Genomic DNA, 17,863 nt, shown 5'->3' with positions numbered 1-17,863 from the left:
AAGGAAATAATTAGTCACAAAATCTGCACAAAGTTCTTTAAAATATTAAACTTACGTAAGTCACGACATATGGAAATAAGCCCTAAACTTATATATCTAGATTCATAAATTCTTTAATTGATTTTTTAAAAGTTACAAAATATGGTACAAAGAGCTCCCCAATCAAACAGGCCTCAGTTGTGGCTCTGCCACTTACAACTGGGCAAACCTAGGCAAATATTACCCAAACATCTAATTAAAATTTAAGTACTTTTTAATATCCTAAATGTGTTACATATGACATTTTAACACACTGGAGACTGTCAATGCTCTAACTTGTCTTGCTAGGTGAACTCATCTGGGGGTAGAGCTCAGAATAAAGCTTCTCCTGCCATTCAACTCAGGAGCTTCCTGAGAGTGCAAAGTGAGCTGTTAAAAAGAAAACACATAAACCAGTTACCATTTATACCTGTGGGAAACAGACCTTTCTATATACTGTGCAACTAAAATAAGAAAAATACTAACAGGAAGGTGAGTCCAATATAAGACAGCCAGCCACTTGTACCTATTTCAAAATTTACTGTTCATGGAAAGTCTTATCTCAAAAATAGACATTAAGTGAACAAAATGAAGTATAAAAACTAAAGACCTGGTCCAATGCCTACACTGAACAAATCTGAAGACAGGGCCCGGGAGGTCAAGTATCTGGTGGAAGACCACACCATTTTTTCGTAGTGGAACAAGAAAGAGTTCTAAATCTAAAACAGTAAAAATCCCAAGTATAGCAGACTCACTCACATGAGGTAAAGCCATTAAGATCTTTATAAAAAGGACTATAGATTAATTTAAATGAAGTTTTTAAAATTCAACGGTAAAATCTGGAGTACCAAATCCTATATTCATTTATCTAATCTTGGCCCTGCCAGCAATTAAATAGCAGTTAAGTGTACAATGGGATTAACATTTGAATATGTTTACAGATCCTAAAGAGCTATTGAGAGCAGCCTGGAAAAAAAAAAAAAATTTTTTTTTTTTTCATTCTGGCTGGCTAGTTTTTCAAATTCCTAGAAGTATCTCTAATCACATATAAACTTAAGGCCTAAGAAAAGTTCTGTCAGTAAGTTGTTGTTAGTTACCATCAAGTCAACTACAACTCATGGCAACCTCATGTGTTCAGAGTAAAATTTCTCCATGTGGTTTTCAAGGCTGTGACCTTTTGGAAGGAGGTTGGCAGGCCTTTCTCCTGAGGCACCTCTGAGTGGATTCAAACTTCCAACCTTTCAGCTAGTAGTTGAGCACTTCGTCACCGGCACCACTCAGGGATTCTGATCAGTAGATTACTGTATTTTAATTACTAGCACGTTCACGTAAATAACGCACACACACGTAACACATAGGAATGATTAAATTATGGTTAAAAGTTCTCGCACGCATATATGGTGCACGTCTCGTGACATTTCCAGAAGTGAATTTCGGTCTCATTCACCGTCACTTAATAGTATGAAAATGTTACTTTTGATCATATTTGTATAGTAAAGGCATAAGCCATGGTTAAGTCATGGATCAAGTTCGGTAGTACCAAGTAATTGGAAAATAAACAACTGATACTGTGCATTTGCTCTGGGGCAGTTCGCAGCCCGGCCTGAGAGCAGTGACGTTTCCTGCAGTAAATCTGTGCCCAGGTACGTAGTGCCGGAGATGGGCAGAGGGTTGGGCGAAGGGAGGCCTGGCACTGCTGCCACAGCCTGAGCACGGGCTGTTCCCATGGCAGGCGGATCAGCTGCCCGTGAGCACACAGGTCCTGCAGTGCCCGAAGTGCTGGCCCCTCCTGATGTCGGGCTGCAAGACAGGTGCGGTGCAGGTGCGGTCCATCGGACAGTCTAGAGGGATGCACAACCCCTTTGCATCCAAGGCTCTCATGTCCGCCCCACGGCATCCGCACAGGTGAGAGATTCAAATGACCCGAGAGCGGCGGAGGCCAGTGAGACGGTGCTGTGGGGCATGGGCCTCGCCCACCTGAGTGGCCTCTCCAGCCCGGGGTGCAGAACTGTGCATCTCCTGGGCTGGGGCTGGCTGCCCTGGCAAGCGCTGTTTCTGGGGTGGAAAAAGTGATTTCTTCCTATACTGGAGAAGTGGTTTGCAGAGCAGGGAAGGGATCCTGCCTGGAGAGGCTCTGCTTTAAAAATTCAAGGGTAGGCTGGTGAGGGTCTGCTGCTGGGAACTAAACCTCCGTGTCAAAAGGCACCAAGACGAAGACTTAACATTAAATCCACTGAACAAAAAAAAAAATTGAAGTCAGCAACAAGTAAAAAAAAAAAAAAAAAAAATACCGGTACAGCGCACATATGAATATAATGCACCGGGGCTGCAGGTAAGCAAATAACAGCACACTGTAAAAATACAGTAACATCTTCAGTTCTTGTCATGCTGCCAGTAACTACTCTTTTCCAGAAGTGGTTAAATTTTAGGTCACTTTTTTAAGTATGTATTGTGAAAGAGCCCTGGTGGCGCAGCGTTGTTAAGCTCTCGGCTGGTAACCAAAACGTCAGCGGTTGTAACCCACCAGCCGCTCTGAGGAAAAAAGATGTAGCAGTCTGCTTCCCTGAAGATTTACAGCCTTGGAAACCCTACTGGGCAGTTGTACTCTGTCCTATAGGGTTGCTATGAGTTGGAAACAACTCGATAGCGACAGGTTTTTGGCTTAAGTATACATTAAATATTTATTAAAGTGAGGAGGGAAGAAATACCAAACATTAACAAAGACTGATTTTGAGTAGACATGAGTTTCTGCTTATTTTGCACCTTTCTTACTTCATCTTAAGAGTCCTGCAAATAATTCCTATCTTTTATTGCCTCACATATTCTTGCATGCCTTAATTTTGAGGAAAAAAAAATTTTTTTTAATCTTTAGTCTCTCCACCTTTAAGTTAAATGTTTTTTGCCAAGGTTCTCAAGAGTATAGTAATATTTAATTTCCTGAACCTTGGGTTGTCACTGTGAGGTTTGTTTTATGGTTTGTTTTTTTTTTTCAAATGGATAAGGCTGTAACTGTTTTATCAGTTAGCACAAAATGTTGATGCTGTAGTTTCAGGCAGGCTTCTGAAACCAGGCCCTTATTTCTTCAGCCCACTGACCTTTACAGTGTTATCAATTCTGTATATATGATACCACCCATGCCCTTTTTCTCTGTATCACTCCTTCCTAGCCAGTGTGTCCACAGGACCCAAAGACCAACCAGGCCAGGGTTCTCAGGGCTTCCACCAACACTGAATACACCATCTCTCTCCTAAACTCAGGTTCCATGTATCCAAAAGGTTATCTCCACCTCAACCTGTCCAAAATATACATCACATCCCTGCTAAAATTCCTCAATAGCTCCCCATGTCTTCAGAATAAAAATCAAAATTCCTTGGAAAACCATGGAACAGCCCTTTAAGAGAACGCCCACCTCTGCAGTCACCCCCATCTCGACCTTACGCCCCTGAAATAAGCCAGTATAGCAGTTCCCCTCATAGGTCGTGCACAGCAACGTCTCCAAGAACGCTGCCTCCTTTGAGAACACCTTGCTTCGGCCAACCTCTTCTTCACCTGGATCCTACCCTAATAGTGTGAGTCAGAGAAGTAATCCTGGACCAGTTCATGTTGGGCCTTGATAAGAATGACACGACTTGTCTGATATTTTAAAAAGGAAGATGGGGGCAGGGACAGTGGCAGAAGGCACTGAAAGCAGAGAGAACAGGTAGAAGGCTACTGCAATAATCCAGGCATGAGATGGTGATAACCTGGAACCAAGGTGATGGCAGTGAATGTGATGAGATGGCAAATCCTGTATTTATTTTTAAGGTAGAACTGGCATTAGTTGTTCAGGACTGTGGAGAAAAGAGAAAAAGAGTCAAGGATGACTCTAAGATTTGCTGGGAAACCTCCCCTGACTGCCCCTATTTATTTTTTTAATGGAAGACAAACCATGAAGACATTCTGCTGTAAAAGATCAAACAATCAGAATATAGAATAAAAAAAGTGAAAATCCCTGTTCACATTCCTTTCCCACCCTTCCCGCAGAAGTAACCAATTGTTTTATAACACGTTATAAACCTTGTATTTGCCTGATTTTAAAAACAATATTAAAGAAGAAAACATTTTTTTGAGTACTTGATATATTTCAGGGACTCCAGCAGATACAGTTCTCACAGAAAGTGCGTTATACTAGTACGTAACTAACTCTGCCTCTTATTAGCTCTGTGACCTTCAACAAATTTCTTAAGTTCTCTGTGCCTCCATTTTCTAGATATAAAATGGGGACAGTAATAGAAATTTACATAAGGTGGTTGTGAGGAACTAATATACATAATGCAATAGAACAGTTCTTTAAATATAGTAAAAAAAAAAAAAGTACAATATAAATACATACTATTATTTTTACTACGGTAGATGTATACCTACCCGCTCACTGCCATCAAGTCGATTCCAACTCAGACAGACCCCATAGAGTTTCCAAGGCTGTAAATCTCTACAGGAGCAGACTGCCACATCTTTCTCCTACAGAGCTGCTGGTGGTATCAAACTGCCAACCTTTTGGTTAAGAGTCAATTGCTTTAACCACTGTACCACCAGGGCTCCTCATTGCAGTATAAATACTGGTAAGAATTAAGCATAGGGTCTAATAACAGTACAGCAGAGAGGCATCTAACTCAGACAGAGGAGGTCAGGGAAGGTAATATAGTGACTGAAATATCAGGGGCTGTCAAGGGGAGGAGGGAAGACTGCAAAGGGGCACCAGGTTCTACATCTTAACTGTGGTCATGCTCCTTAGAAGGGAGGATTTAAGGCCTTGTCCTACATTCTTTGAACATGTTATCAGGAGAGACCAGTCCCTAGAGAAGGACATGATGCTCAGTAAGGTCAAAAAGAGGAAGACCCTGGACAAGGTGGACTGATACAGGTGGCTGAAACAATAAGCTGAAACATAGGAACAACTGTGAGGATGCTGCAGGACTGGGCAGTGTTTCGTTCTGCTGCACAAAGGGTCACTATGACTCAGAACTGAATCAAAGGTACCTAACAACAACTCCTCCCAAGTATAATGGAACTGCTCCATAATACATAGATTTTAAGTCTCTAGTCAATAAAGATACAATCTCATCACTTTCTTTAAAATAATAAATTAACAGTTTCATATAATTGCCATACTATTATTCCCAACTCAAAAGCTATGGGGATTTTTATCTTCATAAGGTATATGAGCATTTCAAGGAAGCAAACTATTTTCATATTTACATTCCAGTAGCACGACAAACCAGAAATTATTTATGGTAGTAGTAATCTTGAACCTTATACAATGAAACCTATGACAGTCAGGAGTCAAAGGGACTGCCTTGTTTTTCCAGGTCTCCTAAGTTTTCCGCCTTTGACAGGGTGCAGTCTTGACACTTTTCTACTGCTCATTTTAGCAGAAAATATTTGAGTTTTCCTACTCTGACAGGTTTCTACCTTATACAGGTTCAGGCTTTTGCCAGTTTTACTCCAATTTTTTCATCTCTTACTTAGTCCCCTTTTCAGACTTGAAGCTCCACGAAGGCAGCACATGTCTCATCTCTTGATATTCCCTGCCACATTTAAACATTGCCCTAAACTATTTTAAGGTACAATTTATAGGTGCACAGTAAAAATCTACATAGTCTTGAAGAACTAATACAAGTGACATTTTCAAGTATCAATGTACTAAAGGCTGTGGTTAAATTAAGGACACATTATGTTGTTGTCAGGTGCCAACGAGTCAGTTCCGACTTATAGCGGCCTTAAGTACAACAGAAAAAAAACACTGCCCGGTCCTGCACCATCCCAATCATTGCTGTGTTTGAGCCCATTGTTGCAGCCATTGTGTCACTCTATCTTACCAAGCATGATGTCCTTTCTCCAGGAACTGATCCTTCCTGATAACATGTCCAAAGTACGTGAGGCCAAGTATCACCATCCTCGCTTCCAAGGAGCACTCTGGCTGTCCTTCTTCCAAGACAGACTTGTTCATTCTTCTGGCAGTCTAAGGAATATTCAGTATTCTTCACCAACACCGTAATTCAAAGGCATCAGTTTTTCAGTCTTCGTCATTCACATGCATATGAGGTGACTGAAAATGCCATGGCTCAGGTCAGGCATACCTTAGTCCTCAAAATGTCATCTTTGCCTTTCAACACTTTAAGGAGGTCCTTTGCTGCAGATTTGCCCAATGCAATACATCGTTTGATTTCAGGAGGCAGGAGGTAGCATATGATCAAGAACCTATGGTACTGAATAAAGAAGTCCAAATTGCACTGAAGGCACTGGCAAAAAACAAGGCTCCAGGGATTGACAGAATTCCAACTGAGGACACATTATAAGATTCAATAAATTCTTAAAATCCAGTTATTATTAAAGTATTTTAGATTTTCATTTTTCTTCATGCTTGCTTTTCATAATGAGTACCTACACTAAGCATGTGGATCTACATACATTTTAAATAAGCAAGGAATGCTCTAATACTGAGTATTCATAGTTCACAAGGACAGCCTACAACCCAACAAGGCAATGTTGTCACCACTTAATAAAGTTTATTAAGTCTAGAAAGAGATTATTGTTTAAATTTTGACAGCACACCCTTTGAAAATATTCTCAACTTTACAGTATGCACCTATAAAATTTATTCTTATACTCTCAAATCTTGACACTTTAAGATCAACTAAACAAAATGAGATAAAGAGGTCTGAAAAACACTTTCTTCATTTGTCAAAAAAATTTCTCCCGTATTATTTTTCTATTCCTACTGATTTAATGTGTACAAAAAAAAATTAGCACAATAAACAGATGTTTCAGACAATGCTGAATGATACAGAGCTAACAAAAAAGTTATCTTAGGAATCAATCCAGATATTTATCTACTGAAGGACAAATTTTGCCAACTTCCTACATTTAATGTGGCAATTATTAATCAGTTTTTTTCTAGGGGAAAATCACTGACACTCTTAATAACTGTTCTAGACCAGATATTCTTTGTTCTCAGCAATATTTAAATAAGGTGTGAAGCTAAGGATGGTGAAATTGGGGAAAGATCAAAAAGTAGAACAGCAAGGGACAAAAGTCACTCATGTCAATAGACCTCCAGTGACCAGTCTGTCTCCACCCAGCACCACACCTCTCCAGGCATTGACTTCTCATGGAGGAAACCAGAAGACAGACCAGATGACTTAAAGGGGTTCTTCTTGCTGTATTATTATTATTATTATTTTTTACTACTAATGAAGACGTTAGACATATTTAAAAATAGAGAGAGAGAGAGAGAGGAAGGGAGAGAGGGAGGAAAAAGCAGCTGAATGTCAAGAAACTCCTTAAAGCATTCCGTTGACCCAAGACAAAGTTTTCCAAATAGGATATACTTTACTTTTTATTATTTTCTATTTTAGGCCAGTACAAGACAATGTAAGAAAAGAAAAAGCAACATTCTCTTGCAGTGCAATGGGTTGCTTTTATATGGCCCTTCTCACCATGGCCTTCTAACTCATTTATAAACCACTTGGGCAGGACTACGCAAATAAGGTAATTGTGGCCCACCAAGGGGATTGGTCAGTTTTGCCATTCCACTAGACTTAAACTGAGCTATCCCAAAGGTGGAAAAAGAGGATCTCATCCCCATTAAGGAAGAAGAGCCAGGGGAGGGGCATGTCCTTTGGATCTGAGATCCCTGCGTTGAGACCCTCCTAGACCTAGAAGACAGAGAGAGCTGAAACACCAAAGAAGGTGAGAAGCAGCAGCAGAGAAACAGAAGCAGCAGAGGCAGCAGAACCAGGAGACCAGCAGGAGACGATGCAGTGGGCTTCCCAGCCTACAGAGGGAGAAAGTTGAGTGCCTTTGAGCAGGAGGCTTATTGGCAGAGGAGGGTACCTCTGGGCACTTGGTAGAGCTAGGTTTGCTAACCCAAGGAGTGAGAGTTGGGCACCCTAGGGCCGAAGCTTACTGGTGGGGTGCTTTGGGACACTTATCAGCAGAGCTAAAAGAGCTCTGTAAACACTTGCCTGAGCAGGGCAGAGGCCAAGGCCTAAACAGAAGCACACCTGCAGACACAGCTGAGAAGAGGCTGTCCTGTTCAAAAAGCTGTATTCCTGAACCTGAATTGTAACCTGTTACTTCCCTAATAAATCCCATAACCATGAGTACTGTCTGCGAGTTGTGTGTGGCCACTGCAATGAATTACCGAAACCAGCAGAGAAGGAGAGAGTGCCGTGGGAGGGACGGTTGGTGTCAGAATTGGTAAAGATGGTGGAGAGAAGAGGCATGTCTAACCTTGCCTCATAGGAATCAGCCTGGGGCTGTTCACCTTGAATCTCCTTCCTCCTTATGAAGTCAGAGGTCATATACCTCTGCCACATCCTTTTTACATCTCTGAAGTAAAAGTTGTTAGCACTATAAATCTAACATGATTTTATAACAACAAATGTGGTGCCAGGGATTTTGTGACCACTTTCTGGAGATTTTGTCATCTGTTATCACATGGCAGGAATGCTCATTAGGATAGTATAACATTGTAAAATGTAACCACTTTTTCAATAGAAGCCAATGACATATTTACACTTGTCAAATGATTGTAGGAGGAAAATAAAATCATCTAAAAGTTTCTAGTCTAATCAATGCGGCCATAATCAGACTCTATAACTTGCTTGAGTCCATCTAGCAAATGTTTGAAGATATATAACAACTGTTAACTACTTTAAAGATCCTATAGGAAACCCTGGTAGCATAGCGGTTAAGAGCTACGGCTGCTAACCAAAAGGCAGGCAGTTCGAATCCACCAGGTGCTCCTTGGAAACCGTAAAGGGCAGTCCTACTCTGTCCTATAGGGTCGCTATGAGTCTGAATCGACTCGACAGCAACGGGTTTGGCTTTTTGGTTATTCAGTAATGTGGCCAGAAACAATCATACCTATTACTCAATTTTACAAATAAATCTCCTGTTAAACTAGTATAGGCAACTAAAGTATTCATTCCTATTTTTTTCATTAGGTGGAACTCCAAGGGCCAGAGAGCACACGGATCTGGGAGCCATGAAGTTTCACCCAGCCAGAGAAAGCATTTCATCTAACACCTGAAGCTTTTGGTAGAAACCCCAGAAGGGGACACTTGTTAGTAGGGATAAGCTAGCCTTAGAGTAAAAACTACTCTAAATCTGTCCTAATGACACTTAAAAACATGCCTGGCAAGTGTCAAGTAGACTGACAAGCAACTCAGTTACGTACCAAAACAAAACCCAAGACAACAAAATCCAGCACTTGACAGCATAACATTCACAATGTCTAGAATTCAACCACAAATTACTAAGCATGCAAAGAAAAAGTAACCCATAACCAGGAAGAAAATCAGTCAATGGAAACAGAAGCTGAAATGACAGAAATAAAAACTAGCACATGAGCTATATAAATCTGCTCAAGAATTTAGAGGAAGCATGTACATTAAAAAGGGGAAGATAAAAAATTCAAGTGGATCTTCAAGAGTGAAAAATACAGTAATTGACATGAAAATTTTACTGGATGGACTTTGCAGATTAAACAGAGGAGAAGAGACATTAACTCAATATATAGCATTAAAAACCAGAAATTAGAAAGCAAAAGAAATGAAAATATTCTCAGTGACCTCTGGGAACACATCAGGAAGACAAAAATATGTATAATTGCAGTGTGAGAGGAAAAGGGACAGAAAAAAATAGTTTAAGAAATAATAGCCAAAATTTTCTCAAATTTGATAAAAAACTGTAAAACCCACAGATGCAAGGAGTTCAAACCTCAATAAAGCCGAACAAAATGAAAACTACACCAAAGAACATCATAATCAAGTTGCTCATAGAAGAAATTTCTTAAAAACAGGGAGAGGGGGAGAAGGAAAAAAAAAAAAAAAGACACAGTAAGTACAAACCAAAAAACCAAACCCAGTGCCATCGAGTCGATTCTGACTCATAGCAGTCCTATAGAACAGAGTAAAACTGCCCCCTAAAGTTTCCAAAGAGCGCCTGGTGGATTCGAACTGCCAACCCTTTGGTTAGCAGCCGTAGCACTGAACCACTGTGCCACGAGGGTTTCCTAGTAAGTATAAGGAAACAAAAATAATTTCCATGATTTCTTGTCAGAAATAATGCAAGCCAAAAGCCAACAGGCCAGCTTTAATTTGCTGAAAGGCAAGCTGTCAATTTCGAACTCTATATTCAGATGGAGGAAAACAAACCCTTCAAAAATTAAAACGAACTAAAGACAAAAGTCAGACAAACAAAAGCTGAGAATTTATCAACACCAGAACTACACTGCAATGAATATAAACAGAATTTCTTCAAACTGAAGGAAAGTTATACCAAAGGGAAACTAGGGAAATAAAGATATTAGGGGAGAAAGATTGTGTGGAGGAAATTGATCTGACAATCATATTTGCTGCTCTTCAAAGACTTTCTGTATTATGAATATTTATCCATTTCCATTGTGACTTTCTTAGTTATTAGACTGAACCAAATAAATCAGGGATATTCAATCATTCTGATCTACAAAAATAACAGTCTCACACGGTTCATCCCAGTACAATAGTTACATGGGCATGAAGACTAAGGAACTGAAATAAAGAAAATGAAACGAAAAATAGTTTGGCAAAGAAGTTTTTAACTACCTATTTACATCATTTAAAAAATAATAAAATCATAAAAATATTAATATCCAAAAAAATTTTTTTAAAGATAGGGAAAGCTTAAGTCCCTCTGACTGACAGATATTTAGTTATTTGCAGTTTGGAGGCTATAGTGACTAAAATTTCTACAACATTCTTGTACAAATCATTTTTTAATTAAACTTTTTATATTGAGATAATTGTGGATTTTCGTGCAATTTTAAGAACTAATACAGAGATCCAATGTATCCTTTACCCAGTTTATCTCAATGGTAACATGTTACAAAAGTATAGTACAGTAAGTACAATATCACAACCAAGATGCTGACATTGATAGTCAAGATACAGAACATTTCCTCCAACACAAGGATCCCTCATCTTGCCCTTTTTTACCACAGCCATTACCTCTTACACCCACTCACCTTCGAACTCTGGCATCCACTAATCTAGTCTTCATTTCTATAATTCTGTCATTTCAAGATTATAGGAATGAAATCATACAGTATGTAGCCATTTATGTTTGGCTTTTTTCACTAAGAATACTCCGGAGATTCATGCTGGTTTTTGGGTGTATGAACAGTTCATTTTATTCCTGTGGCATGGATGTACTAGTTTAGCCAGCTCTAGGGGAAGGCTTCTCTCTGTGGGCTCTGGAGGAAGGTCCTTGTCTCTTTGAGCTTCTGTTCCTAGGCAATCTTCATGTGGCTTTGCATCTATCTTTCCCATCTCTGCTCTCTCCCTTGCTCATTTCATATTTTATATATCAAAAGAAACTGACTCGAAATACACCCTAATCTTGCCTCATTAACATAATACAACTTAATTCTCATTAACACAACTACAATACTGTATAATAGGTGGAAACCTGGTGGTGTAGTGGTTAAGTACTATGGCTGCTAACCAAAAGGTTGACGATTCAGATCCACCACGTGCTCCTTGGAGACCCTATGGGGCAGTTCTACTCTGTCCGGTATGGTTGCTATGAATTGGAATCAACTGAACGGCAGTGGGTTTTTTTATATAATAGGCACTGGAGTTATTCTGGCCACTGTGCTTGCCCAGTTTGAACTCAGCATGTAGCAGCTATTTGGACATTTTATTATTCATTCTGTGGACATCATTCATCTGATGGAGTTGTCTAATAAATGCCACACAATTATTTAAGTGTTCAAAGAATTCTATAGTTGTTTTGTTCTAAAACCTCTCTAATTTATCTCAAGGAAACGGCTGGCAGGTCCCAAGTCCGTAGGTCAGGCATCAGGCTGGAGGCTCTTCCTGACTCACACAGCTGCAGGGGTTGATGACCTCAAGATCACCAGGTCAGAAAGCAGGCCGCTGGCTCAGAGGCTGTGAAAGCTGACAAATCCAAGATGCGCATGCAATAAAACAGGCTGCTGGCTCGGGTCTCAAGAGACAGAGGTCAGGTGATGATGAGCCAGAGGCAGGATCCACAACAAGCAAGCTTTGCCAGAACCTCCATATATATATATACACATGTACATACATAAAAAAAACTCAATATATAGATGTATAGGATGCAAGCCACACCCCCAGGAAACCTCTCTTACAACTGATTGGTTGATCACAACAGATCACATCATAGAGGATGACCAGATCATTACATAGCTACCAAACCACTGAGCATCATGGCCAGCCAAGCTGACACACAACTTTAACCATCACATTATCCTTCGGTGCATACATACATACACACATAAAAAAAACTCGTTGCCACAGAGCCAATTCCAACTCATGGCAATCCCATGTGATACAGAGTACAGCTGAACTCCATAGGGTTTTCTTGGCTATAATCTTTACGGAAGCAGATCACCAGGTCTTTCTTCTGTGGTGTGGCTGGGTGGGTTCAAATCGCCAGCCTTTCAGCAGGTCAGAACAAACCATTTCCACCACCCAGGGACCTGAATAATACACACAGATGATACTTAATAAACATCTGAATTATCATTGAAATAGGCAAAAAAAAAAAAAAAAGGCTTTAGTAAACCTTTATAAAAAAATTTCTTTGGGAAATGTATTGAGTCCTAAACAACTGGTGTAAAACACAGTCCATTTGTAGATGGTCTTCCTCATTAGGCCAAACCACAATTTTTACAAGAATGAGGCTCCCAACATTTAAGCAAACTCTCTAACGATTGAGTAACATGTCCAAAAGGTAAGAATCATGTTTTACAAAGTGCTTAGTACACTGTAAGCAACTAATCAATAAATCCAAGGATTTAAGACTAAGATTTCACTCCCAAAGATATGTCTGGTATGGATTCAACTGTGTCCCCCAATAGATAAACTGGAGTCCTAACTCTCCACTGGTGACTGTGACCTTATTTGGGGAACTAGGGTTTTTCTTTGCAGGTGTTCTCAGTTAAACAGTACGTGAGGATCCTTCTAAAAGCCATGGAAACCAAGAAATACCTGGGCGATGAAAGCTAAGAGGTCCCTGGGTGGCTCCAACAGATTGTACTGGACTACTAACCTAAAGGTTGGTGGTTCAATTCCACCCAGCAGAGTTACCAAAGAAAGGCCTGGCAATCTGTTTTTGTAAAGATTAGTCAAGAAAACCCTATGGAGCAGTTATACTCTGTAACAGATGTAGCTGCTCTGAGTTGGAAATGACTCAATGGCAGCAGGTTTACAAAAGCTGAAAGAGACAAGAAAGGATCTTCCCCTAAGGCCAACATACAGCGAGCATAGCCCTACCAGTGCCCTTAGTTCAGACTTCTGGCCCCCAGAACTGTGAGAAAATTTGAATCTCTGTTCTTCAAAGCCACCCACTTTGTGCTAATTTGTTATGACAGTCCTAGAAAATTAAGATAATATCTCTTAAGTAACAACGAACACATGACAAAAGCTTTATTAAAGCAAAGATCTTTTAAAATGCCTAAGTTTATAAAAACAAACAAAAAAACCTGCTAGCTCTTTTTGTCTGGTTTTATACTAATAACAGAACTACCTTTCAATGGAATTAAACCAAAAAAACCACTGCCATTGAGTCAATTCCTACTCACAGCGACCCTACAGGACAGAGTAGAACTGCCTAAGAGAGTTTCCAAGGAGGGCTATTAGATTCAAAACACCGACCTTTTGGTTAGCAGCCAAGCTTTTAACCACTATGACACCAGGGCACCTTTCAATGGAATTACAATTATTTAACTGAAGTCCTAAAATCTTTCAGACACCTCATACCTCAGATGAATTAATTTAAATTTCAACGACTACTTTAGCCAACTAAAAAAAAAAAAAATGCAATAAATGTTATCTTGTCAAGTATTACAGGATGTTTTTAGAGGCAAAAACTAACGGACCTAGAAAGCAATATATAAAAGTTAACTTTGTGACTATATATGGACAGGAAGAGGAAAACTAACATAAATCGAATACAAAAATATAATACAGTTACTTATGCTCTGGGCAATTTGTTAAGAGACTGTACAGCAGCATCTCATTTATCCTCCAAACCTTCCTCTGAGTAGACAGTGATGTCAAGAAGGTTAAGCAGCTTGCACGAGGTTGCACAGCTAGTAACGAGTCGTATAAAGGGCAACTCTGAACATCAGCTAATCTAATCCCCACTGTCTGTATTCTCACCAATATGGCATACAGTTACAGCTCTTGTTTCATACAACAGAAGCAGTAAGTGATGGAAGCCATTTTCTTCTCACCTTAGAATACTTGAACTCAAGTGGCTTGTCACTAGCAACTCACAATGGAATACCAATTTCAAATGTGCTATTTATATATGTAACATGGTAGTCACAATCAAAGAAACACAATAAGAGGGTGTGAGATAGGCGGAGACAGCTGACAAGAGGCGTGAAAAGATGAAACAAACAAACAAACAAACCCTGTTGCCATTGCATCCATTCTGACTCAAAACAACTCTGTAGGACAGAGGAGAACTGTACCATAGGGTTTCTAAAGAGCAGCTAGTGGATTCGAACTGCCAACTTTTTGGTTAGCAGCTGTAGCTCTTAATCACTGCGCCACCAGGGCTCCGAAGAGATGAAAACTCTACAACTTCTTACAGGGAACAGTACTACTTTGGTACTGTATCTTAATTTAAAAACGCATGTAATTCCAAAACACAACAGAATACCCTATAAGCACACCATTCTCAATACTTAAAATTGAGAAAATAATCTCAAAATAGAGGAGATAAAGTCCTAGGAGTTGAACAGTTCTGGATGATGGTAAGAGACTATCTTGACTACAGCCATGGGAATTAAGTGAAATAGAAAAAAAGTGCAGGTTAGCAAAATCGAGGTGGTCAAGGAACACTAGGTGTCCATAAAGATCTGAAGTTGATGGTGGAACCTAGAGGGAAAACGTGAGACAGTTCTTTAAATGGTGAATGAAAAAAGAGAATCTCCAAGAATACATTAGCTGATAGCAATCAGGAGACATAAAGGAAGGTACAGTTAGAAAGACTGGAGAGACTCTGCAGGGGAACATAAGAGTAATAACAGGGAGTTCTTGGGTGGTGCAAATGGTTAACGGGCGGGCTGGCTGCTAACAGAAAGCCTGGTGGGTTTGGCCACCCAGAAGTACATCACAACAAAGGCCTGACTACTTCTGAAAAATCAGCCATCAAAAACCGTATGGGGCATAGGGTCCGACATATGTGGGGTCAACCTGAGTCAGAATTGATTAGAGTCCAGCTGGAGAAGTCTATTACAGGCTCAAAGACTACAATATTACTATCTCGTCTTTTACAAAAAAAATTTGCCAAACTCTGTTCTAACACCATGCCAACAACTCAAACCCACATCTGAAATGAACAGCCTCTCTTGTTCATTTGAAAGGGCTGCAGGAGAGACACCCTTCCCGGGGGAAGCAGAATTTCAGTTCTGGTAAACTAGGTAGAGAAAATATTTTTGTAAAGGGGCAGACAACATGGGGGGAGGTCTACGACAGGTCTGCACTGGTGAAAAAGTACAGTGTAACATCAGAGACCAGATAAAGTATTCACTGTCTACAATCCTCTCAGTAATCTATGACCTCTGTTCAGGGTACCAAGTAAAATATTGATGGAGTTATTTTTACTATTATAAGGCCTAGCCTCTGGCAGTGAAAGTGCTAGGGCCAGGCTATAAGAAGTTAACTTCCAAGGGTAAAAAATTTGATTTTTTTCTGGTATGGAAGAACTAAGAAGAATTCAGTGGAACCTAATATAAAAACTTGCTATGAGGCTTGCAAGAAAGTTTTTTTTCTCCCTGATAAAAGAGAGACTACAGGAGGCACTCTCTTCTTCAGTCAGATGCCGGTGCCTGAAACTGCAGCAGCTCTCTCCTAACCTGCAGGGCTTTAACGTCCATGCCCCTGATCTCCTAACCTGCAGGGCTTTAACGTCCATGCCCCTGATCTCCTAACCTGCAGGGCTTTAACGTCCATGCCCGATGAACCTGACGAACTGCTGAACTAGGCCTGGAACTCCCTGGCTCGGGACTTCTCATTTTGTGAAATGATACATTCCATATTGTTTAAGCCACTTTTTGGCTTTTATTCTGTTATCTGTAGTCCAAACCACCCCAACTAGTAGTTTCTCCTTTGTTAATCAGTACATTATCGCTCAGTGCTGCACGGAACTTAGAATTAAATTGTGACACCTAGACCTGCCAAAAATATAACATACTAATTATCAGAGGTTTAACTGATTTAAAAAATTTAAACTGCATTTTACAATCGATCAAGCATCTTAGATAATTAACTACCATACCCAATATATCCACAAGGACCTGGAACCAGGCAGTCTTGTGGCCATTTTATAGATAAAGAAAAAAAAAAATTCAGGGTACCCCAACCTAGGTCATCCAATCCTATGTCTCACACTTGTTCCACTGTATCATGTTGCCTCTGACAGTAGCCAAGAAAATTCACTGAAAAGCAACAATTAGAGAGGTTTTACAACAAAACAACTAAGGAATTCTTTCAATACTTAATTGTGTGGCATTTATTATACAACTCCATCAGATGAATGATGTCCACAGAATGAGTAATAAAATGTCCAAATAGCTGCTACATGCTGAGTTCAAACTGGGCAAGCACAGTGGCCAGAATAACTCCAGCGTCTATTATATAAAAAAAAAAAACCACTGCCGTTGAGTTGATTCCAACTCATAGCAACCCTACCGGACAGAGTAGGACTGCCCCATAGGGTCTCCAAGGAGAGCCTGGTGGATTTAACTGTTGACCTTTTGGTTAGCAGCCATAGTACTACGCCACCAGGGTTTCCACCTATTATACAGTATTATAATATTTTCCTCCACATGCCTGACTCAGTCTAGGCTGTGAAGTCTCTGGAAAAGAAGGGACTGTGTCTTTTTTTCATTCATCTTTGTATCTAACACTGTGGTTGATATATATAGAGGTAAACACTAAATGTTTGCTAAATGAAGGAAATAAAAGGTTTAGAGTAGCGGTCTGTTCCTACAATTTCTCTGTTCAGCTAGCTACAGTCTCTCAAAAGGCAAGACTCAAGAACATAAAAAAAAAAAAAAAACTCAGCTAAATCGGCTTACCTAAACAAAACTAACGTTACTTATAAATTTTGATTTTCTCGTACTTATTTTGGAAAAGTTCATTTTTACCGTTTACAAATGAAAGTAACGACCTGACATATACCTGACTCTTAGATATGTAAGAAGAATCTCTGAGCACAAAAGTCCTATAACTTTTAGAAGAGCAGTTTCCTTTGTGGGAGCTTTCCCGTGGTGCCTAAGACATTTGTGTAACTGTTTACCCAAGGGGCTTTCAAATACCTGCCTAGCCCTAGGTGATAAATCTAACTTATTTCCCTTGCACTTCTGCTGGCTCCCCAAACCCAGCAGGATGAGTGTCTACTCGCCCACCCACCAACTCATTTACTTAACATGTCTATTCCATGACAAATAATATAATGGTAAGCAGCTTTGCAAGGCTGAATACAGTGCATTCTCCGCTCTAGAGAAGCCCAGTTTGGGGGGGAGGGGGCAGTTCGACATAGTCAAATATGGAATGTACTATCCAGTAACAGTTACTTACAAATAAATGGCCATTAATATCTTGGGGGAGCTGGGAAAATTTTCACAGAATGGCACTGGAATGACGTTTGCCAGGCACAGAGAGGAGAAGGACATTGCAGAAAGGAAAGAAGTACATACAAAGGCACCAACAGGTGGAAGAGGGCTGGGCATTTGAGAAACATGCAGTCAGATCCAGTTTTA

General features: G+C 40.0%; 1 protein-coding gene across 1 annotated transcript in view; it reads right to left on the bottom strand.

Annotated features, from left to right (window-relative positions):
• Positions 1–17,863, bottom strand: part of PPP3R1 (protein phosphatase 3 regulatory subunit B, alpha) — a 74,176-nt gene that overhangs the window by 37,889 nt on the left and 18,424 nt on the right. The gene's annotated exons all lie outside the window — the stretch shown is intronic.

This window comes from Elephas maximus, chromosome 17, assembly GCF_024166365.1.
Source record: "Elephas maximus indicus isolate mEleMax1 chromosome 17, mEleMax1 primary haplotype, whole genome shotgun sequence".
Classification (NCBI taxonomy): Eukaryota; Metazoa; Chordata; class Mammalia; order Proboscidea; family Elephantidae; genus Elephas; species Elephas maximus.
Note: the sequence above shows the minus strand (reverse complement) of the source record. Positions and strands in the feature narration are given on the sequence as shown.